The sequence below is a fragment of the Zootoca vivipara genome, chromosome 6 (genome assembly GCF_965207765.1).
Source record: "Zootoca vivipara chromosome 6, rZooViv2.hap1.1, whole genome shotgun sequence".
NCBI lineage: Eukaryota > Metazoa > Chordata > Lepidosauria > Squamata > Lacertidae > Zootoca > Zootoca vivipara.
Window position 1 is genome coordinate 86,848,124 of NC_142589.1, and position 24,077 is coordinate 86,872,200.

Genomic DNA, 24,077 nt, shown 5'->3' on the forward strand with positions numbered 1-24,077 from the left:
TCCATTGTAAATCCCCTTCCCATTAGCAAATTGGATGTAGAACAGCAGAGTACATAAACTTCTGCTCTTTAAATAATGGGTTTATTTTGCATCAAATTTTGTTAATGGATAGGAAAGTATTTTAAATGGTGGGCTGGGTGTGTGGTTGTTTTTTTTGAGTCACTAAAACAAGCAGGACAGCGAAGCTTTCCTGGTGGCCAGAATTGCCCTTGTGTGTAGTGTGTAGTGAAAGGGGAATAATTCATAAATTGTATATGCCACTCGACTGCAAAAACAACCACCACCACTTCACGCTGTGTACTATTTTCACAGTCGCTATTTTCACAGTTGCCTCTCCCCCCCCCCCGCAATATTTTATATTTTATTAAAGTAGGCAGGCACCCCTGGATTCAAGCTTTGGCACGATGGCGTTTCCCTTTTCCAGGAGAAAGTTCTGGTAGATCTTTGACAAGGGTGGTGATAAGCTTATACCCAGAACAAACTTAGTTGGTCTCTAAGGTGCTACTGGACAATTTTTAAAAATTTTTTTATTATTTCGACCAACACGGCTACCTACCTGAAGATTCTATCTAGAAGGCTAGTGATGCGACAGTGAAACCTGGGAGGAGAGGTATAAAATTCTGTGGCCACGAGGTGACGCCAGGGCACACGGTTTGGCTCACCCTGCAACTGCTAACATCCAAGGCCTCACAATGTTTCTAGTCCACAATCTTTCTTTCTTTCTTTCTTTCTTTCTTTCTTTCTTTCTTTCTTTCTTTCTTTCTTTCTTTCTTTCTTTCTTTCTTTCTTTGCAACCTGACTACAGCAGTTCAAAACTTTGAGAAAAGGAGCAAAAGGTTATCTTACACAGCTGCCAGAGGGAAATTCTTAGTTTCACTCTTGGTGAGTCGTCTCTCCTGCAAACAATCAAACAACTTCCGCCCCTCTCCTACCCAGGGATTTCCCTGTCTACTGAACAGTGGTTCAACTTGAAGGCAGTCATTCTGCAAATCGACGCAGCTTTGCTGTGGTAGTGTGGGTGTGAAAGAGGGATGACACAAAACGTGGTTGTGGTTAGCTAATAAATATAACTGTCTGAGATTGTGTGTGCATGTGCTTGTGGTTCTTTGGAAACAAATCCCAGAAAATAATCACCCTGGGAGGATTTAACAAATGCAAAGAGGCGTTTTGCTAAAAAATAAATGTGACTAGTAACCAACAATGGCTGTTATTGACTTCACAATCCCCACTTCACAGAACTGGTGGCCCATCGAGATTTTGCTAGACTCCAGCTCCCGTCAGCCCCTGTCAGCCTGGCTGGTGGTCAGGGATGATGGAACGGTAGTCTTAACAACATTTGGAAGGCAAGACAGCGCCTTACCCCTTTATGTGTGTCTAAAAGTATTTATAACAGAACCTCCGAGGGTAAAGGCAGTCTATCTTGGCAACTGATGGGGGAGCAAAAAAGCGTGGTGGGGTGCTTTTGTGGGCTGTGTGTCTGTGTCTGGATATGTCTACTTTAAGGAACAGGTTCCTGGCTGAATTGCACCCTTTGTTTAATTCAACAAAGCGGTTCTCACCAAACACCTTGTTGCATGCTTTTTGCCCTCCCCTTCCCGGTTCGTTGGGTTAATATTTGCCTTTGCATCCCTGCCTACCTTGGGACATAACCCCCCCCCCTGCTCCTTCTCCCCGCGCCACACTTCCAATCTCCCAATCCCGCTCCCAGCAGCACCCCGCTTTCACGCTCCCCGAAACCCCCCATGCACTTCCCCGGAACGGCCAGGCGGTGTCGCTGTCCAGCAGCCGCTTTTTGTGGTCCTGATGCTGCGCTCGGCAGCATCCTTTCCCCTCCAGTGGCATCTTGCGCGCCGCCGCCTCCTTCCTCCTCGCAGCATCCTCCACTGCGCAGCCCGCGCTGGGGGCTCGGGGGATGGCCAGACTGCCGGCGAGCGAGCCCAGGCGGAAGGCGCAATCCCAGCAACCGCCCCGCGCCTCCCCCATGAGCAGCGGCAGCGGCAGTGGCAGCGGCAGCTCTGAGCCCGAGGGCATGAAGGACCTAGATGCTATCAAGCTCTTTGTGGGGCAGATCCCCCGGAACCTCGAGGAGAAGGACCTCAAGCCCCTCTTCGAGCAGTTCGGGCAGATCTACGAGCTGACGGTGCTGAAGGACCGATACACTGGCATGCACAAAGGTGCGCCCTTGTGTTTTTAATCCACCCTTTTCTCTCTCTCCTTCTGCTTCCTTCTATTCTCCGCTCGCCTTTCCTCTTCGCTCCTCTCCCTCGCGCATCCTGCTCCCCCCTCCACGCCTAATCCATCCTCCTCAACCTTTTCTTCCCTTTCTACCAATCTATCCACCCCCCCCCACTCCATTCTCCACCCTGTCGTTTTAATCCACCCGATCACTTTCTCCCACCCTGCATGCAATATTTCCCTCCATCCATTCTTTTTACACCTCCCTCCCTTAAAATAATAATCTTCATTCTATTTGGGCGGCGGGTGAAGCGGGGGCGGGAAGCTTTTTGCTCGTCGTTTCACCCTTAGCTCTTCACATCGAGCCTATTTCTCTCCCCCTCCCTCCCCATTTTTATTTATTTTTTATTTGCTGCTGCTGCTCTCTAAACCCCTTCTATACTCGTGTTTTATTCCATCTGCTCTTTAACGCCGCCACCCCCCCACCCCCTTGCAGGCTCTCTCTTTCTCATTCTATTCTGCTCCATTAACCCGCTCCGTCCCTTTCACCATCGCCCGCCCCCCACCCCCAATTCCCCTCCCCTTAACCCATCACCAGATCAGCCTCCAAGAGCATCTTGCTCTGTTCCCAGACCCAGCACTAGCCCAAGCTTCAAGGCTGGTGTTGCCATCCTCTCACCTTGCCTTGCCTGGACACCCAAGAAGCACCTGTGTGCCCCACCTCCTTGCAGGTTAAACTGGGGTGGGGGTGGGGGGTGGGGAGGCACTCATTCAGGGGCCTTGGAGCCTATATGGCTTCCCTCCCCCCTACATCCTCCTTCATGCATTTCCTCTTCATTTCCTTCTGTTCTCTCCAGACCCCATTCCCAGACACCTCACCATTTCTCTTCCCACACCCTCCATCAAAACCTCATCCACCACCACCCCGTCCTAAAAAAAAAGCCCATTTTCATATCATTTGTGGTGTATTTCTACCCTTCAGATACCTTCCCCCACCTCACCCCCACCTCTTTCCTCTACTCCCTTTTCATTTTCTGGAAAAAGGCTTTTGACAGGAACACTGGGGTGGGGGGCATATATATATATATATATATATATATATATATATATATATATATATATATATGCATGTTATGCTAACCAAAATGGCTCTTGACCACTATCTCTGAGGCTAGACCCTAAAAGCTGCCTGCAATTGCTCCTCAGCATTTAAACTTCCAGACGAAAGGGACGTTGGCAGATGTAAACCCATATTTTGTGTATGTGTGTGTGAGAGAGGGAGGACTCTCTCTCTCTCTCTCTCTCTGTGTGTGTGTGTGTGTGTGTGTGTGTGTGTGTGTGTGTGTTATATGTGCTTAAAAACACACACACACACCCAAAAAAGGCATTGGGGTGGGATTGGGCTACATGTGGACATCACAACAGTGGTGAATCCTGGCCTGTTGCTGCCTTGCGATGTCTGGAAATGGCAATGTTTTGTTGCAGATAGTTGAAGGCCTGTGGGCCTGCGCTGGCCCTTATCTCAGGTGGACCCTCCAAGCATGGTTGGAATCATCCTTGACCCTTGACTGTCCCGTGGGGGTGGGTGGGGTGGCGGCTGGTGGGAATCGGAAACCAACGGCAGCTTCAGCAAAGCGGCAGGTTCCCCGCCCCAAACGTTCCAGGGGTGAGACTGAACCGCCTTGTTGGTTTGCGTGTTACTTTCAGGCCTTGCACCCGCACCTCCCTGTGGCACAAGGCTGTGCGTCCGGTTTTTTGCGTGACGCGCTTTGCGGCGGGCTGAATTGGACTGGAAGGGGGTTGGAGGAGAGCTACGATCTGCTTCCACAATTGGAGACAGCGAGGCTTTCGAATGCCAGTTGCCAGAAACCACAGGGAAGGTGTGGGCTCTTGTGGTCAAATCTTGTGGGTTTTGCACAGGCTGGCCATTGTGAGAACAGGATGCTGGTCTAGGTGGGGCCATTGGCCTGATCCAGCAGGCCCTTCTTCTGTTCTTATGCGGGCCCATCCATCTTAGTACAATGACTGACAGCAGCTCTCCAGGGTGCCTGGGAAGGAGTCTTATTCCAGCCCTACCTGGAAGATGCTTGGGGTCAAAGCTGGGACCTTTTACCTGCAAAAAAAAACAACCTGGTGGTTCTTCCCCTATTAATAATGTAAGGTCCCAGTCCTCATGATGCAGCAGAAACCCTCAAAACATTGGGAGCTGCCTTGTACTGAGTCAGGCCATTGGTCCATCTAGGTTTCAAAGGGAGTCCTGTCTGGTGATGTTGAGAGTTGGACCAGCAAAGCAAACAGGCGTCTTGCCACTGAACTGAACCCCCTTCTCCATCCCTCCTGGGAGTAAACATGGAATTGTTTAGCTGGCATTGTATGTGGAGGCACGATTGGAACATGCCGTTTGGTGGAAGGAGGACGTCTCCTGTTGTTCTCTGTTGCCCATGAGAATGTCTAATGGGCTCAAGAGTCAGGAGGGTAGATTTTCGTTGCACGTTTGGAAGGAATGACTCAGTGGTAGCTTTGGCTGGCCACGGGAAGGAACGACTTTGGCAGGAGGAGTTTGATGATGGAGTTGGTGGCCCAGTGGGGTGGGTGGTCTCTCGCTTCAGGTGGGAGGCTAGACAGCCAGTGGTTGGGGGTTCTCAACATTATTACAGTGGTACCTTGGTTCTCAAACTTAATCCATTCCGGAAGTCTGTTCCAAAACCAAAGTGTTCCAAAGCCAAGGCGCGCTTTCCCATAGAAAGTAATGCAAAATGGATTAATCCGTTCCAGACTTTTAAAAACAACCCCTAAAACAGCAATTTAACATGAATTTTACTATCTAACGAGACCATTGGTCCATTAAATGAAAGCAATAATCAATGCATTGTACTACAAAATAAATAAGGCAGTATTGTAGATGATAAAAATTAAAATTAATTTTTTCCCCTTACCTGCACTGATGATAGTCATTGTTTGGATGGGGGACTTTTATCCATTTCCGCAGTCACACAATCAATCAATCAGTGGTTGTACTGGGTTCCGCACAATCACAAAAACAAATTAACCGAAAAAGCCTCAAAAACAAAAATGCAGAATAAATAGCAAAAACAAAAGCGCCAAACTTAATCCATTCCGGAAGTCTGTTTGACTTCCGAAATGTTTGAAAACCAAGGCGCAGCTTCTGATTGGTGCAGGTGCCCCGGAAACAATAGCCGACAGCCGCATCGGATGTTCGGCTTCCGAAAAACACTCAAAAACTGGAACATTTACTTCTGGGTTTTCGATGTTTGAGAACCAAGGCACCACTGTATTATTATTATTTATTTATTTATTTATTTATTTATTTATTTATTTATTTATTTATTTAGTCTCAAGTTGCATGGGGAACGCAATTGTTTGATTCTGTGACCTCACTGGGAGCCCTGAGAGGATCCTATTGAAGAAGAAACATAGAGTCTTCTTCATTCAGGGGCAAATCTTCTATGTAATGAAGCTTAAACTTCAGGGCTCCTAATCCCAGAGGGGCCAGGCCCCCGAAGTGACTTTGGTCCATACTGCTTTTAAAAAACTGCTTTAAAAATTGCACCATGCACATGTATGACATTTCCCTAAATTACACCCCCATAGAAACATGGAAGGGACCATGAGGGTCATTCTAGTCCGAATTTCAGCCATGCAGGGATATTTTGCTCAAACCCATGACCCCGATATTAAGAGTTCTCCTGCTCTACCAACTGAGCAAACCTCGAAAACTTACAAGGCAGAGGGGATTTTTATTGACTCCAGTGATTCTGGCATGTGAGATAATCCAGTGCAACAATTTAAATCAAAATCTGAGGTGTGGTAGCTAATTTATTTTATTTTTTAAATAAAAAAAGTGGGAATGTGTTGTGGAGCAAACCCACCAAAGAGGATAATAGCAGTCACCCAGACCTTGTTGCTGGTTGCACTGGACCGTTCAAGCTTCAGGGTACCCCTAAAATGTAGGTCTGCCACTATCTCCATCCCCTTTGTCTGGGATGGGGAACCTTTGACTCCCCCCCCCCCGAAGTTGATGGACTACAACTCTCCATCTTACTGGATATTGGCCAAGCTGGCTGCTGGGAGTTGGAGCCCCAAAACATCCGGAGGTCTGCAGGAACCCCCATCTCTTTGCTTTCTCAGGATCCGATGAATTTGTGGAAGAATTTGTGAATTTGTGGCTCCACAGTTGGAGGCAGCGATGCTTTGGAAGACCAGTTGCTGGACACAGCAAGAGGGGAGAGTTAATGTTGTGCTCAGGTCCTTCTTGTGGGGGCACCTGGCTGGCCACTGTGAGAACGAGATGGGCCATTAGTCTGGTCCAAAAGGCCCTTTTTATGGGCTTAGGCTCTGCACTCTATAGAGTCGATTGCATTCTGCGTAAACAGGTAATTGCATTAAAACACACACTTCTCCTTCGGCGATCCCTCGTAGTCGAGTAAGATTGTCTTCCATGAACATGGTATTAACAGTGAGTCCATAAGTGACTGTGGAGGCCTTCCATGAACTCCCACAGTGAGGACATCTGTTTCTGGGCAGATGATGATCATGGTGAGGGCTTGGCAAGCGTGCCTTCCTCTTAGTGCGTTTCTCCCTTTCGTCCTGAGTTCGAGTGTCTTCAAAGTCCATGACACCTTTGGTAAAGGCTGTTCTCCAACTGGAGCGCTCACAAGCCAGTGTTTCCCAGTTGTCAGTGCGTATACTACATTTTTAAAGATTTGCCTTGAGAGAGTCTTCAAACCTCTTTTGTTGACCACCAGCATCACACTTTCCATTTTACAGTCCGGAATAGAGTAGTTGCTTTGGAAGACGATCATCAGACATCCGCACAACATGACCAGTCCAACAAAGTTGATGTTGAAGAATCATTGCTTCAACACCAGTGCTCTCTGCTTCTTCTAGTACACTGGTATTAGTTCTCCTGTCGTCCCAAGTGATATGATAATAATAATAAAAAAACACTCCCTACAGGAGTATACAATGTCTTCACTAACCTTAGCCACCTGCATTTCTAAACAAGCATTGCTTGAAACGGCAGAGACAAATAATCCAGGTTTTAAAATTGCAAATGAGGGCTGAAAAGGCGATTGACCCTTGTTCAGAGGCACTCTTGACAACATCTTCCAGGTGTTTGCTGCTCTCCAGTTTCCAAGAGACACAAGCAGCTGGCCAGGGATGATGGGAACTGCATGTGGCAACATCTGGAGAGTCCGCAGGCTCCCCATCTCTTGCAAAGCAACCTTGTGGAGTGTGTGTCTTGTGGTTTCTGAGAAATGGCATGCGTCTCTCTCTCTCTCTGTGTGTGTGTGAGAGAGAGATAAAGAGGAGTTATCCCTGCACACAGCAGCTTCAGAGGATCTCTCCTTATAGGCATTTAATCCACATAATCCATCCATAACTATATGCATTTTAAAAAGACAACATTCATAGGGTGTTTTTGCAAAGTGACCTAAGCAAAGAGCGTGAGCCTCTCCCCAAAAGAGCTTTCAGTTTGTGCTGTGCCAGGGGGTTGGCTTCAGGGTCAGGTGCAGAGACGACGATGGCCATAGGATCACAGAAGCGTAGAGCTGGATGGGACCCCATGGGGTCATCTAGCCCAACCCCCTGCAACGAGGATATAATTTTTATTTCCTGCCTCCACCCTAAGGTCCCAGCAATTAAAACGCAAAATTGAAAACAGCCTAAAACAATTTACAATCTGAGCTTAGTATCCAAGGACACTGAAAACAGAGCAAGCTTCTTTTTTTTCTCCTGCTCCAGAAGGCAGGACTCAAACCGAACGACAAGAAGAGAGATACCAACTAAACATTAGGAAGAACTTTCTGACAGTAAGAGCTGTTTGGCAGTGGTACAGACTCCCACGGGAGGCGGTGGACTCTCCTTCCTTGGAGGTTTTTAAGCAGAGGTTGGCTGGCCAACTGCCAGGGATTCTTTAGCTGTGATTCCTGAATTGCAAGGGGCTGGACTAGATGAGCCTTGGGGTTCCCTTCCAACTCTATGATCCTATGTACCTCTAGGGAGAAGATATAAGAGGGTTTATGTGTGGGGTTACTCTGCCTTGTTGCACTATGTTTACTATTTAGCGTTGATGCTTGGTCTTGTTGTCCTTATTACACCTGTCCTGCAAGGTAGGCCAAGATGACGATTGTGGTTCTTTATATCGGTTGGAGGTGTGGCAATGGAAAGAGGCAAGATTTAAGCACTACATGAGCTGGGTTCAACTAAATAGTTGCTCTGGTTGGAGCCAGCGATAGAAATGTTGTTGTTTAGTCGTTTAGTCGTGTCTGACTCTTCGTGACCCCATGGACCACAGCATGCCAGGCACTCCTGTCTTGCACTGCCTCCCGCAGTTTGGTCAAACTCATGTTGGTAGCTTCGAGAACACTGTCCAACCTTCTCATCCTCTGTCGTCCCCTTCTCCTTGTGCCCTCCATCTTTCCCAACATCAGGGTCTTTTCCAGGGAGTCTTCTCTTCTCATGAGGTGGCCAAAGTATTGGAGCCTCAGCTTCAGGATCTGCCCTTCCAGTGAGCACTCAGGGCTGATTTCCTTCAGAATGGATAGGTTTGATCTTCTTGCAGTCCATGGGACTCTCAAGAGTCTCCTCCAGCACCACAATTCAAAAGCATCAATTCTTTGGCGATCAGCCTTCTTTATGGTCCAGCTCTCACTTCCATACATCACGACTGGGAAAACCATAGCTTTAACTATACGGACCTTTGTCGGCAAGGTGATGTCTCTGATTTTTAAGATGCTGTCTAGGTTTGTCATTGCTTTTCTCCCAAGAAGCAGGCGTCTTTTAATTTCGTGACTGCTGTCACCATCTGCAGTGATTTCTATTGCTGCACCATCTGCAGCGATAGAAATAGTGGGGGGAAGGAAGCTTTGCCAATAAATTCAGATAGACTGCTTCTGAATGTGGAGGTTTCAATAGCCATGGAGGTGCTTATTTTCCTTGGGGAGAGGGGGTGTCGCCCCTTCTCACTCATCCTCCCCAAGGAGCTTAGAGTGGTGTGCCAAAGTTGTCACAGACTCAAAGATGGTAGCGACATCTCCGGTTCCCAGAAGCTGGAGGTCCCTCTGGGTGGGCAGGCCTAGTTCCTAGGATTTAGGTGGGCAATCTGTCCCGGGAAGGGCTGATCTCCTGCTGAAGGAACAGGGTCATCGTCTGGGACTATTCCTGGGGGCTAGGAATGCTTATGCCAGCTACTCCCACTTCTGAACCACGGTAGCCTGGTCTCGGTTGCCAGTGCTCTAAGGGCTTTCTGCTTAGACTACTGCAATGCTCTGCGTGGGGCTGCCCTTGAAGACCAGTCTCCGGAAACCACAGGAGGGGAGAGTGGCTCTTGTGCTCGGATCCTGCTTGCAGGTTTCCCCTAATGGGCACTCAGTTGGCCGCTGTGGCAGCAGGATGCTGGGCTGATGCAGAAGCCAGGCGCTTATTAGTCTCCGATGGAACCTCCCAGTCCAGAGGCAGTCTATCACATTCACCCAGTGCTATACCAGCTGCACTGGCTCCCGGTGGAGTACAGGATCAAGTTTAAGGTGCTGGTTTTAACCTTTAAAGCCCTATATGGCCTAGGACTCTCGTACCGCCTCTCCTGGTATGTCCCACGGAGGACCTTACGGTCTTCAAATAAAAACATCTCGGAGATCCCGGGCCACAGGGAGGTGAGGCTGGCCTCGGCCAGAGCCAGGGCTTTTTCGGCCGTGGCCCCGATCTGGTGGAACGCTCTGTCAGGGCCGGCTCTACGGCCAGGTTGGGTGGCGCAGGGCGCTACGGCGCCGGCCCGCCAGGGGGGGGGGCGCCACGCAGCCACAGCTGCCCGCCCGCCGGCCGCTCTGCCGCGCAGCAAGCCCGCCCGTCGCGCAGCAGTGTCCTCGGTGACCGCGCTGAGCCCGCCTGCCCGTCGCGCTGGAAAACGGGGCAGTGGGGGGCGGTGGAGGGATCCGTCGCACCAGGGCGCCAAAGGTGCTTAAGACGGCCCTGCGCTCTGTCACAAGAGACTGGGGCCCTGCATTACTTGACATCTTTCCACAGGGCCTGCAAGACGGAGCTGTTCCGCCAGGCCTTTGGCCAAGGCACAGTCTGACCCCCTCTCTCCTTCTGTAGTCCTCATAGAATTCTAACCCAATGGTTGCCATTAATTTGATTCTGAATTGATTTTAGAGTGTATTTTAATTAATTGACACTGTGATTTTATGTACACTGTGCAATTTTTACTTGTTGTTAGCCGCTCTGAGCCCGGCTTTGGCCGGGGAGGGCGTGATACAAATGAAATAAATTATTTATTATTATTATTATTATTATTAGTAGTAGTAGTAGTATTCCTAGGTTCTTAGGGGTATTTGGCCGCTGTGAGAACAGGATGCTGGGCCTTTGCAGAACATGGTTGGTGAGAAGGGCAGCCTGGGGGGAGACCATGCCTTGTGTTATCTGCCAGTTCAATAATAATAATAATAATAATAATAATAATAATAATAATAATAATAATGTATTATTTATACCCCGCCCATCTGGCTGGGTTCCCCCAGCCACTCTGGGTGGCTTCCAACAAAATATTAAAATACAGAAATCCATCAAACATTAAAAGCTTCTCTAAACAGGGCTGCCTTGAAATGCCTTCTAAAGGTCTGGTAATTGTTGTTCTCTTTGACCTCTAGTGGGAGGGCATTCCACAGGGTGGGTGCCACTACCGAGAAGGCCCTCTGCCTGGTTCCCTGTAACTTGGCTTCTTGCAACGAGGGAACCGCCAGAGGGCCCTCGGCGCTGGACCTCAGTGTCCTGGCAGAACGATGGGGGTGGAGACGCTCCTTCAGGTATACAGTTCAAGGCATTTGTACCAGTGTATGAAGTTTTAAATGGCTTGGGACACAAATATTTTCCCTGTATCAACAGTCTCAGGCCCCATGATAGGCAAGGATGATGGGGTCCAATTGGCTGCTGCCCAGTTGGCATTGACCTATGGCAGGGTTTTTTTTGGTGGGTTTTTCTCATTTGGGGAATGCCCTCCCTCGTGAGGTGTGCCACCCTCCCTCGCTATTGGCTTTCAGGAGGAATTTAAGACCATTCCTTTTTTATCCAGGAGAGAGAAAAGGTGTGTTCCTGGCCTAATGCTGCCACTATCCCTAACTAGGGATGGAAGAATCTGTTAGTTTTGACTCTCTCCATTTCTTCTCTTCATTTTGCAGCAACTTGAGATTTAAAAGATTTTATTGTTGTTTTTCCCCCCATTTTTAAGAATCCTCATGAAAATTCATCAGCACCCTAGAGCGGATTTCTCCTAACAAACACATTTTTAATATGCCGTTTTAACCAGTGCATCCATTTTTGGCAAGTGGTTTCTCCTTAACAGAACACATTTTTTTCCTCTTTTTTTTCATTAATTTGTTAACAATCAGAACGACAAACGTCGCTTTTCCAAAATAGGAGCTATAGAACACTAAAATCAGAATTTCCTTAACATCAGCATGCAGAGTAACTGATTTGAGTGTTAAGCCAACATAACGTACAAAATCCCACATGCAAATAATATATACTAAATCACAACACACATTTTTAAAAAAATGATTTTGGATTGTTATCTTCACTGACATCTCCATGTTCAGGCGCGTTCCCCCCTAACAGATGCATTATTTTTATTTTAAACGCTGCATGACTGGAAAACTGCGTTGCCAAATTTCGGAGAAATGCAGCTTTCGAAGGAAGGGTTTGCAGACTGTTTTGGATAGTGTGAACCGGATCGATTCAAGCGCTTACTGAATTTATTTGTTTGTTGCGTTTCCAAACCTCCTTTTCCTCCAAGGAGCTCAAGGGGGTGCCCACGGTACTCCCCCCTCCCTCAAAGCAACCCTGCGAGGTTGGTTAAGGCTGAGAGGCAGTTGTTCAGGGAGCTTTGTGGCTGAGCGAGGATTCGAACCCAGGCCTTCATCATGTACTCTTAACTGTTCCACCGCACTGGCTCATTTTCACCCCTCTTCCTGACCCAGCTGGGCTCCTGGCAGCACATGCTACAGACCTCCCAATCTGTCCTGTGGAGCTGCTTGCCAAGGGACCAGTATCTCTGCCGTGGGCTGCCTGCCTGGGCCTGGAGTTGGTTTTTTGCTGAGGGCAGGGCGCCACGCTACGTGGTGGGTTGAACGTGGCTCAGTTCTGCTGGCATTGGGGGGGGGGGGGAGAGGCGGCAGGGAGTTGGGGCAAGGAGAAGCATGAGTAATTTTCCCTCTAGTGAAATCCTCTGTGCGGTTCGTCGCTTTTCCCTCGTCGCTGCTTCACTTTCTCTCCCTCCCTTTCTCTCTACTTTGGAGCATTTAAAAATGTCAGCACCGCTTCCAGGCAGGACTAAGTGCAGAACAGGTTAGGGCAGAGGCCCAGGGGCTCCAGCTCGAAACGGAGGCTTTTTATTTATTTTGTTTTTTCAGCATCGGAAACAACCTCCGAGGTGCATCAATAGGAGTATAGCATCTAGATCAAGGGAAGTAATAGTACCACTGTATTCTGCTCTGGTCAGACCTCACCTGGAGTACTGTGTCCAGTTCTGGGCACCACAGTTCAAGAAGGATACTGACAAGCTGGTACGTGTCCAGAAGAGGGCAACCAAAATGGTCAAAGGCCTGGAAACAATGCCTTATGAGGAACGGCTTAGGGAGCTGGGTATGTTTAGCCTGGAGAAGAGAAGGTTAAGGGGTGATATGATAGCCATGTTGAAATATATGAAAGGATGTCATATGGAGGAGGGAGAAGTATTGTTTTCTGCTGCTCCAGAGAAGCGGACGCGGAGCAATGGATTCAAACTTCAAGAAAGAAGATTCCAGCTAAACATTAGGAAGAACTTCCTGACAGTAAGAGCTGTTCGGCAGTGGAATTTGCTGCCAAGGAGTGTGGTGGAGTCTCCTTCTTTGGAGGTCTTTAAGCAGAGGCTTGACAGGCATATGTCAAGAATGCTTTGATGGTGTTTCCTGCTTGGCAGGGGGTTGGACTGGATGGCCCTTGTGGTCTCTTCCAACTCTATGATTCTATGTGGTCCGGTCCACTTCTCTGCTGCATCTGGGAAATGCGACTGTGTCCCTGAACAGAGGGCCAGTCACCCTCCTCCAGCAAAGGAGAGGTTCCAGCCTGCCCAAACAAACTTAGCCTAACGCTCTCAGCTGCTAAACTGGGGGACTTATGTGGCCCTTTAGACGTTGTTCCATCACCCCTGGCCATTGGCTGATGGGGATTGGAGGCCAGCAACTTCTGGGAGGCCAGGATTCCCCACGCTATTGGAGGAAGGCCCGTTCAGCCAAGCAATTCTCTTTGAACACAACAACCGCCCTTGCGAGGTAGGCTTGTGGATGATCCCCATCACTGCCATGTGCTGTTTGACCTCAGCGAAGGTCCGTTCAATCTCACAACCACCCTCTGAGGCTGAGATAGAAAGAACTGTCCCGAGCCAACTTCTGGACTTGTCTCGCCAGAGTGGTGCATGCTCTAGTTATCTCCCGCTTGGACTACTGCAATGCGCTCTACGTGGGGCTTCCTTTGAAAGCAACCCAGAAACTACAATTAATCCAGAAAGCGGCTGCTAGACTGGTGACTGGGAGCGGCCGCCGGGACCTCATAACACCGGTCTTGAAAGACCTACATTGGCTCCCAGTACGTTTCCGAGCACAATTCAAAGTGTTGGTGCTGACCTTTAAAGCCCTAAACGGCCTCGGTCCAGTATACCTGAAGGAGCGTCTCCACCTCCATCGTTCTGCCCGGACACTGAGGTCCAGTGCTGAGGGCCTTCTGGCGGTTCCCTCGCTGCGAGAAGCAAAGCTACGGGGAACCAGGCAGAGGGCCTTCTCGGTAGTGGCGCCCGCAGGCTCTCCTGGGCTCCCGAGCTGTGATTTAGCTGGCGACTCCTGCTTCGCAGGGTTGTTGTAGTAGATGTCCCTTGATTGAAGCCGAAATGAGGGACGTAGAGTACTCTGGATTCCTGCCCCTCTCTCGTTCTTTTTCTCTTGGGGGTTGCTTGAAGCCTCTCCGCCTGCCTTGCCTGTTCCAGCTGGTGAGTGGGCCGTAGGGACCCAGATGGAGGCAAGCACAGGGAACCGGGAGGGGGGGGAAACCTGTTTCATTCCTCGTGTCTGCAAACTGTCGTTCAGGAAATGGTGAGGGCGCAGGGAGGGAGGGAGGGAGGAATGAGAAGTGTGGATGGAACGGGTGAGGTGGAGATCCTTCCCCCTGTTTTTATTTTATCCCTGAGTCGGAGGAATCGGAAATGGACAGGGCGGCAGTGCCTGCTTTCCCCCCAAAAAAACTTCTTATGAGATGCGTTGCAAACCTCTTTTGCAGGAGGTTTGTGCAGAATACGGTTCTCAGCGGCCACTAGGCATGCTGGCTGTGGCCTCTTAGGTATAGTTGGTATAATTGACGCACAAATGTGTATTGGTGAAAAGGTTTTAACATGGGGTTTTTCCATGAGACCATGTTAAAAGGAAAAGCCCTGGGAAAATCCACTAACAGCAAGAAGAGCTGTCCCTGAACTTTTAACTGGTTGTTGTTCTCTAGCAAGTGAGCGAGTGATGTTGAATTAGGGCAGTGGTTCCCAACAGGTGGTCCGGGGACCCCCAGGGGTCCGCGAGCTATGCCAGAGGGGTCTGCAAGATGCTATTAGAATAAAATATATATTAAATATATTTCGTATGATAACAGATTTTTTGTTTTGGCCGCTTCCTGCATGAGCAGAGTCTAGCGCAAAACTAGAATTAGATAGAGGCAGTAGTTCTGCTGTATGCCGTTAGGTGGCACTTTACAAACACTACTGTTTTGCAAAGAGGCAGCGCACGCATTCTAACGCTCACCTCCCCAAGATGGTTTGCGCGCGTCGGCTTCATTTGTGCGCTACTGCGCAGGTACGCTGCCTTCTCCATTCCCCTCCCTCCTCCCTGGTGCGCGCTGCCTCTTTGCAAACAGTAGTGTTTGTAAACAAAGCAAGCATTTTCTTCCATGTGTTTCATTAAAAACAAATATAGGAATCGGCTCGACATGCGGTCGGATTTCAGAGTGAAAGTTTCAAGTTTGGAACCTAATATTTCAGAAATAATGGACTCAAAGGACAGATTTAACTCATCTCATTAAGAACTTAAAATTAAAACTAACTGTATACTGATGGAGTACTCTGTTGTAACTGTAAAAAACGTATAAATATAAAATATAAAAAGACTCTTAATTTGGCTCTCACTTTTTAATTTTAGGATTAGGAATTAATGGGGGTCCTTGTCACAATAGCGGCTCGATGAGGGGTCCTCGAGAAAATTTTGTTGGGAACCCCTGAATTAGGGGATTAAGGTTCTCAATTGCATATTGCCATTTTGAAAGGGAGACGTGTCCTTGGTAAATGAAGCTCTCCAAGTAAACAGCCTAAGGATGGGTGCAGGTTGTGGGGAGAGAGACAGACCTCTGCTTATAAGTCTGTTTGGATTTTTAAAAATATATTCGAAGATACTGAGCCCGTGCCCGACAGCTTAAGATACTGCATAAAATATTTTTGGATGCATCATCGTTTGATGTTTCTGGTTTGTTTCGGAGAAAGCTCTGCAAGTAAAATGTTGAATAATATGTTTTTATGGGCCTGGACAGTGTTTTCTTCCAAAGGGAGTCCTTTCTTATGCTTCCAGCCATTTCCAACGGTGCAATATTGATGTCTGCCACCATGCTCTGCCAAAGGGAGCATGCCTCTGACCACCCGTGGGGAGAGCTGATGTCATGCTCTGTTCCTGCTTGTGGGTTTTGGGGGCATGTGGCTGGCCACTGTGAGAGCAGAAGGGGTTCCCTTTGGCCTGACCTGGCAGCCAGGTTCTTCTGACGCTCTTAGGCTCGTGGACAGATCAGTGGCTACTGATCGCATTGGGCATCTTCTCCCTCCGTGGTTGGAGGCAGTGTTGGTTGCCACCTGTTGTTCTCAAGAGAGTGTCCCTCTGGCGGTGAAGTCAAAGCACTGGAGAATCGCAGCGGCTGCCGTGGCTGCAGAGACTGATAACATGCAACGGTTGCCTCCCGTGTTGTTTTTGCTGTGTTAGAAGCACCAAAGGGACCACCACGTGGTCCAAGCCTGGGCAGTTTGTTTGGAGGTCCCTGGCTGTCCAGATGACAAGACCCCCCCCCTCAGCCTCGCTGAGGTGGTCCAAAAGAAAGCAGAACAAGACCAGCTTGGCTGCAGGAGTTGCCGGAAGGAGGCACACAAGACGCCGTCCAACCGCCTTAGGGACTCCGGTCCAGATTTTTGTTGGGTTTATTCTTGAGCTGTTTCTCCTCCCAAAGATATCCTGCAAAGCAGCAGAGGTTTGGGATCAGAGTTTTCCCTCTCCTTCCCAGATGAACGAGCCCCAACTGCCCCTCAAGGCAGTAATGGGTCTGAGTTGCCATTTGCTGGAAACCACAGTAAGGGGAAGAGTTTTGCTGCACTCACGTCCTGCTTTTGCAGCTTTCCAATGGGGCATCTGAGGGGCCACTTTGAGAACAGGCTGCTGGGCAGGATGAGCCCCCATTGGCCTGATCCAGAGGAAGGGCTCTTCTCGCATTGTTATGCACGTTGAGCAAGCTTGCAGCTCAGTGGACCAAAACAAGGTGTGTTCACCTAGGATTCCTTTTGCCTGTCTTGGCTCCACTCCACATTCAGGATCTGTCCCTCTCTGCCTTGTCCTTTTCTGTCTCTTGGGGGAAGGAGTGGCTGGATTCAGAAATACATTCTGTAGAGTCCCGATCTCCGCACATATTTTTCCTCCTTTCCTCTCCGCTGAAGGCTAAAAATAATCACAAGAGCGAGATGATGTGTACGGATTTCACACACACACACACACACACACCGGCCTGCTCCTCTCCCTGTGTGGCTGCAGATGCAAACAAATAGTACTTACGATAAAAAAAACACCACCCGATCAACCAGCTTGTTTGATGCGCCGTTGCTCTGGGGCCATATTAATTAGAATTAAAAATTTAAAACCACTGTGCCTTGGGCGTCTCCGTGGTACAAAGGTTAAATGGAGGGGCCGTGTGCAATGAGTACAGGCGAGCACAAGCGCTGCTGCTGCTGTCGTTGGCGACTTCCAGGCCTCGCTCGTGATGTTAGCTGGGGGCAGCTAAGCACAGAGCCTCCCAGTGCAGAAGCAGTCTACCCCTGGTTGCCAGTTGGAGGAGGCAAATGGCAAGGAACGCTTTTCAAAAAGCGCCGGGGGAGACGGAATTCACATTTTACTGCTGTTTTTTTCCTGTTTCTTCTGGTTGATTCCCTTGGCTTTTGCAGAAGAGGTTGGCATCAATGTTCCAGTGTTATGAGAGAGGAAGAAAACCATTTGCCTGCTCTCTCCATGCCCAGGTCACCTCTTACTTGCCTTTTCTCTAAACTAAGAAGTCACAGACCTCACCTGGAGTACTGTGTCCAGTTCTGGGCACCACAGTTCAAGAAGGATACTGACAAGCTGGAATGTGTCCAGAGGAGGGCAACCAAAATGGTCAAAGGCCTGGAAACGATGCCTTATGAGGAACGGCTTAGGGAGCTGGGTATGTTTAGCCTGGAGAAGAGAAGGTTAAGGGGTGATATGATAGCCATGTTCAAATCTATAAACGGATGTCATATAGAGGAGGGAGAAAGGTTGTTTTCTGCTGCTCCAGAGAAGCGGACACGGAGCAATGGATTCAAACTACAAGAGAGAAGATTCCACCTAAACATTAGGAAGAACTTCCTGACCGTAAGAGCTGTTCGGCAGTGGAATTTGCTACCAAGGAGTCTCCTTCTTTGGAGGTCTTTAAGCGGAGGCTTGACAGGCATATGTCAAGAATGCTTTGATGGTGTTTCCTGCTTGGCAGGGGGTTGGACTGGATGGCCCTTGTGGTCTCTTCCAACTCTATGATTCTATGATTCAAACATAGCAACCTTTCTTCACAAGTCAGCTGCTCCACCGCCTTGATCATTTTGGTTGTCCGTTTCTGACTCCACATTATCCTTTTCGAGGGGATGCGACCAGAACTCTACACAGCATTCCAAACATGGTCGCACTACAGATCTGTATTGTGATATTGGCAATTTTACTTTTGAACCTCTTTTCTTTTTTATTTATTTAACTTTGTTTGACAGTCAGCATTAAATCACACATCATCCCACATCACACCATAATATACTACAGAATACAACAACACACTATACACAACTATACAGTATATACATCACCAATCATTACTTTTATCTATTACTACTTTACAGAACAGAAAAAAGAGGAAAGAAAATAAAGAAAATAAAAAGAAAATAAAGTTAACTTCCGATTAAACCCATCGTACTATCACTTATTTTGATTGTTTTACACACAGCGGGTGGCGCTGTGGGTTAAACCACAGAGCCTAGGACTTGCTGATCAGAAGGTTGGCAGTTCGAATCCCCGAGACGGGGTGAGCTCCCGTTGCTCGGTCCCAGCTCCTGCCAACCTAGCAGTTCGAAAGTACGTCAAAGTGCAAGTAGATAAATAGGGACTGCTACAGCGGGAAGGAAAACGGCGTTTCCGTGTGCTGCTCTGGTTCGCCAGAAGTGGCTTTGTCATGCTGGCCACATGACCCGGAAGCTGTACGCCGGCTCCCTCGGCCAATAGAGCGAGATGAACGCCAGAGTTGGTCACGACTGGACCTTTACTTTTACTTTACTATCACTTATTTTGATTGTTTTACACACAGCATCATACTATTATTTTGTTATCCTAATTCTTATCCAAAGTACATGATTATTTATCACATTCGTCTTACAAGAATTAGTCAAAGGTCTGCCAGGAGATTTTTGTTGTTACAGTAATTTCTCAAGTAATCCTTAAATATTTCCCATTCTTTATGTACCTTCTGCGTCAGATATCCTCCGATTCTCCCTGTCATCATGGTCAACTGTAAATATTCTATCATTTGGACCTGCCATTCCATTATTGTAGGAGTCTTTTCGCTTTTCCAGTTCCTTGCTACCATATTTTAAAACCCTTTCCTAATGATCCGCTAGCATGGAACTTGCCTCTTTTTTTTTTAACAGCTGCCTTGCCTTCCCACAGCTCACCTTGTGTTCTTAAACCCCTTAATCTCCCCACTTGATCCTGTACTTCTCCCTCCCACAGGAAATGCGACGAGGTGACAGGATTGCTGTGTGTGCTCTTGGTAAAAAATGTGCATGAAATTGGTGTGTGTGTGTGTGTTTATTTGGGTGGGGCAGAGAAGGGAGTTTGAGAGCCCTTAATGTGACAGCGGATGAAGTACATTTGGTGCAATCATGCGTATAAGCGTGCATTCTGCACATACATGTTCACGTGTTTGATACCACTGCACGCCCTCTCCATTTCAGGTTGCGCCTTCCTTACATACTGTGCCCGAGATTCGGCCATCAAAGCTCAGACAGCGCTACATGAACAGAAGACGCTCCCTGGGGTAAGTCTTGGCTGTTTGGAGTCGCTGCGGGTCCGCTCCAGAGGCTCCTTTATACGTGTCTCCTCAACAGAGGTGTATTTTGCTCAGAGAAGCGCAGTTTCACACCTTGCCTTGAAGTGAAAAATCAAATGTTAGTCTGTGCCTTCCAATAAGTGTGTGAATGCTTAACGGGCCCGGGGGTGGGAGTGGGGTGGAATATAGGAATGGATTTAGGCACTGGGAGAGGATATATTATTCAATTATCATCCTTCCTTGCACATGTGAGTGAAATCAGCAGAATACCATCCTTTGCAGCTTAAACTTGTTGGAAGCTAAGACAAGGTTAATTTAATCTTCTAGCAACAATAATCCAGGATTTCCCCTGGTATTTTCCCCTTTCTCCCCATTAAAAAGAACAACCCCCCCCTCTCTCTCTCACACACACACACATACAGTGGTACTTTGGTTTATGAATACAATTGGTTCCGGGAGTCTGTTCATAAACTGAAGCGAACTTTCCCATTGAAAGTAATGGAAAGTGGATTAATCCGTTCCAGACGGTCCGCGGAGTACTTAAACTGAAGCGTTCATAAACTGAAGCGAACTTTCCCATTGAAAGTAATGGAAAGTGGATTAATCCGTTCCAGACGGGTCCGCAGAGTACTCAACCCGAAGCATGGGTGTAATTGGTTCCAGAAGTCTGTTCATAAACTGAAGCATTCATAAACTGAAGCGAACTTTCCCATTGAAAGTAATGGAAAGTGAATTAATCCGTTCCAGATAGGTCCGCAGCGTTCATAAACCAAAAATTCGTAAACCGAGGTGTTCATAAACCGAGGTTCCACTGTATACATATGCAGTGTTCTGTGAAGAAGGAAAATTAGTATTTACTTACATAATCAAGGCCTTGAAGCAGCAGTCATAGGAGCAAAATGAAGGCAGGTTTATAACTATCTAAGGTTGTTGTTGTTGTTGTTTAGTCGTTGTCCGACTCTTCATGACCCCATGGACCACAGCACGCCAGGCACTCCTGTCTTCCACTGCCTCCCGCAGTTTGGTCAGACTCATGTTCGTAGCTTCGAGTAACTATCTAATTATCTAAGTTACTATCTGGTTACTAATGTGCAAATCAAAGTTCAATATGGTGTCTGAGCTGCAAAGCTCAGGCATGCATGTGTGCTCAGCTTGGAGCATGATGAAGAAAGAGAGAGATACCCAAGCTGGAAGGAATTATGTGGTGTTATAGCTTCTGGCCAAGGCAGACAAAGGAAGAGTTTTCTGAAGCAAATTTTTACAGGAAAGCTCTGTAAAGCATGAATTGTTGGTTTGACTGCAATAATGTCCCACAGACCTGTGCCCGCACCCCGATGCTGTTGGACTCCAACTAGGAATCTGCCAGGGTTGAGCTGAAAGCTTCCAGTTTCTTGCTTAATTTCCAACCAGTGGCATATTTGTTCGAACACATATGAGGAAGAAAATCCGGTTTAGTTCACATCAGAACACACACCTCCATAGTTTGCAAACCGCTGTGCTTCCAAATTCACAGTTCTCTGAATTCTGTGACGCAGCGCTCCAAGTGAAATACATAATTGCATCTAAACTGCTTTAAGGGGAAAGAGGGTATTTTAAAAATGCATACGTTGTTGAAAACAACCTACAAAAATGCACAACATTAGAAGAAATTGCGTGCAAAAATAATGTGTGCATTAGGAGAAACACTTGACAAGTTTCCGTGAGGATTTGTTTTTTAAAATGTACAGTCATACCTTGGATCCCGAATGCCTCGGTACTCAGACGTTTTGGCTCCCAAACGCTGCAAATATGGAAGTGAGTGTTCCGTTTTGCGAACGTTGTTTGGAACCCGAAAGTCCGGCGTGGCTTCCGAATGGCTGCAGGAGCTTCCGGAAGCCAACCGGAAGCCGCGCTTTGGTTTCTGGATGTTTTGGAAGTTGAACGGATTCCATTTGACTTCCAAGGTATGACTGTATATCCATCACAAATGAATGCAGAAATGTGGCAAACTGAGGCCACATACTGAGGCTCTCTTACTTTGCTGTGCACACCAGAGAGATAGCGAGGAGGTCTTCACCCAATGCCCATGACTCCTTTGGTTTCCCAGCGCCAAACTCTGATTCGCAGAAGCTGTCCTCTGCGCATGTTCGATGGCTGCCTGAAATGGACACACCTCAACTTAACTGCAGCTTACATTTTCAAATCGGACGGAAGCCGCTTTGGGGGAAAGCATACCAGCCGAGAGTGTTTTCTCAAGAAGCCTATGGGCTGTGGCTAATGTCAAAACGCTGGATGCAGGGCAAGTGGAGAAGTGTATGCAGACCAAATTTAGGACTGGGGAGAAATGGAAATGGAAGGAAACAAAAAACAGGTTTGCCCTAAGCAGAGACATCACCTTGCCGACAAAGGTCCGTATAGTTAAAGCTATGGTTTTCCCAGTAGTGATGGATGGAAGTGAGAGATGGACCATAAAGAAGGCTGATCGCCAAAGAATGGATGCTTTTGAATTATGGTGCTGGAGGAGACTCTTGAGAGTCCCATGGACTGCAAGAAGATCAAACCTCTCCATTCTGAAGGAAATCATCCCTGAGTGCTCACTGGAAGGACAGATCGTGAAGCTGAGGCTCCAATACTTTGGCCACCTCATGAGAAGAGAAGACTCCCTGGAAAAGACCCTGATGTTGGGAAAGATGGAGGGCACAAGGAGAAGGGGACTACAGAGGACGAGATGGTTGGACAGTGTACTCGAAGCTACGAACATGAGTCTGACCAAACTGTGGGAGGCAGTGGAAGACAGGAGTGCCTGGCGTGCTCTGGTCCATGGGGTCACGAAGAGACGGACATGACTAAACAACAACAACAACAACAACAACAACAACAGTCAGGGATGACAAGAGTTGGGAGTCCAGCAACATCTGGCGGGAAATATATGAAGTCATACTATCCCCCTTCCTTCCTTCCTTCCTTCCTTCCTTTATTTCTATGTTGCTTTTCCACAAAATGAATCACGCTCAAAACATCTCACAGAAAGGGAAAGCAGGAATGCATCTCGAAACCCAAACAGTGCAAAAACAATTTCACAATAAAGCAGCAACACAATCTCAAATGCAAAACAACAAGATTCTAGGCAGAAGGTTCCAGGCAGTCACCTAGAGTCCTGGTTCCTTTGGAGATTTGAAGATGCAATGGAGGCTGTTGTAGCTTCTGAAGATCCTGAAGCTGAGGCTCCAATACTTTGGCCACCTCATGAGAAGAGAAGACTCCCTGGAAAAGACCCTGATGTTGGGAAAGATGGAGGGCACTAGGAGAAGGGGACGACAGAGGACAAGATGGTTGGACAGTGTTCTCGAAGCTACGAACATGAGTTTGACCAAACTGCGGGAGGCAGTGGAAGACAGGAGTGCCTGGCGTGCTCTGGTCCATGGGGTCACGAAGAGTTGGACACGACTAAACGACTAGACAACAACATAGGGCTTGTTCCCTGCAGCAGTAGAGTCCAAGGCATCTCTCTCAGCCAGCCCACCCAAAATGGATCCGATCCCAGTCTTTCTTCCCTTCTTCTTCCCAGCACACCTTGCTAAAAGCTCTCTTTTCCTCTGACTTCACACCCAGTTGACCTGTCAACTTTCTGTCTGCCCAGGACAAAAGATTCCTCTTAGATGGGCCATCAACACCTTTTGTCATGTTAACACCTGTATCCCAGGTGAGGCTCTGGCTTCAAAAAGGAAGCTTAGCCTGTATTTTTCCCCACTGGCCTGCATTCTTCCCTTCAATACTCCAAATAATCAAGATCCTACCATTTATTAGGTTTAGGGGGAGTACCCCCACAATCTATAACATACATAGACATTGAATCCAACCTGATAATAAGGCAGCTTTTCTGTATCTGTGATAGGTTTAAACAGCTTTATCCAATTGGAAATCAGAATGGCTGTTCCTTCAAAGAGAAAAGCTAGAGAGGTATCTAAATGTGGGCCTTTGCCCTGCGATTAGGGTTGCCAGACTCAATAGAGGACAGGACTTCTGTGCCTTTAATTGCTGTTATGTACTGAGCTGAATCCTAGAACAATAGGATTCAGAATCAGCGGGAGCTACCCAATCCAACTCCAGGTGGAAGTGAATCCTCAACCTGATTGGCCTGCTGGAGCAGCCAATCAGGCGGCTGGCAGAAGTGAATCTGCTACCTGATTGGCCTGTAGGAGCAGCCAATCAGGCTGCAGGCAGAAGTCAATCCACAATATAATTGGCCCACAGGTGTAGCCCTGAAGTAGCCAATCACGCAAGGCCCATTGTGTAAATAATGTATATAAGCAGACGGTTTGGGGAAAAGAGCCATTCGTCTTCTCTTCTCCTCCTTGATGACTATGAGCTGAATAAAGAGCATGAAATTCACTCTTGACTCCGAGTATATTTCACTGGCGACGAAGGTGGGATCCTGCTGAGCTGACCGCCACCACGCACTGCACCGCAGCACCGCCACCTGCTGCACC

General features: G+C 47.9%; 1 long non-coding RNA gene and 1 pseudogene across 2 annotated transcripts; one reads left to right on the forward strand and one right to left on the reverse strand.

The window, feature by feature from the left end:
• The first annotated feature begins 427 nt into the window (after positions 1-427).
• On the forward strand, positions 428-3,109 carry LOC148685516 (CUGBP Elav-like family member 5 pseudogene; annotated as a pseudogene). Its single transcript, XR_015950396.1, has 2 exons — positions 428-2,174; positions 3,033-3,109. The product of XR_015950396.1 is annotated as a CUGBP Elav-like family member 5 pseudogene (transcript).
• An 8,269-nt stretch (positions 3,110-11,378) lies between these two features.
• Positions 11,379-22,581, reverse strand: LOC118087074 (uncharacterized). Its single transcript, XR_004692797.3, has 3 exons — positions 20,471-22,581; positions 19,471-19,706; positions 11,379-16,949 (listed from the first exon to the last, which is right to left on the reverse strand). It is a non-coding gene; the product is annotated as an uncharacterized LOC118087074 (long non-coding RNA).
• Positions 22,582-24,077: the final 1,496 nt, after the last annotated feature.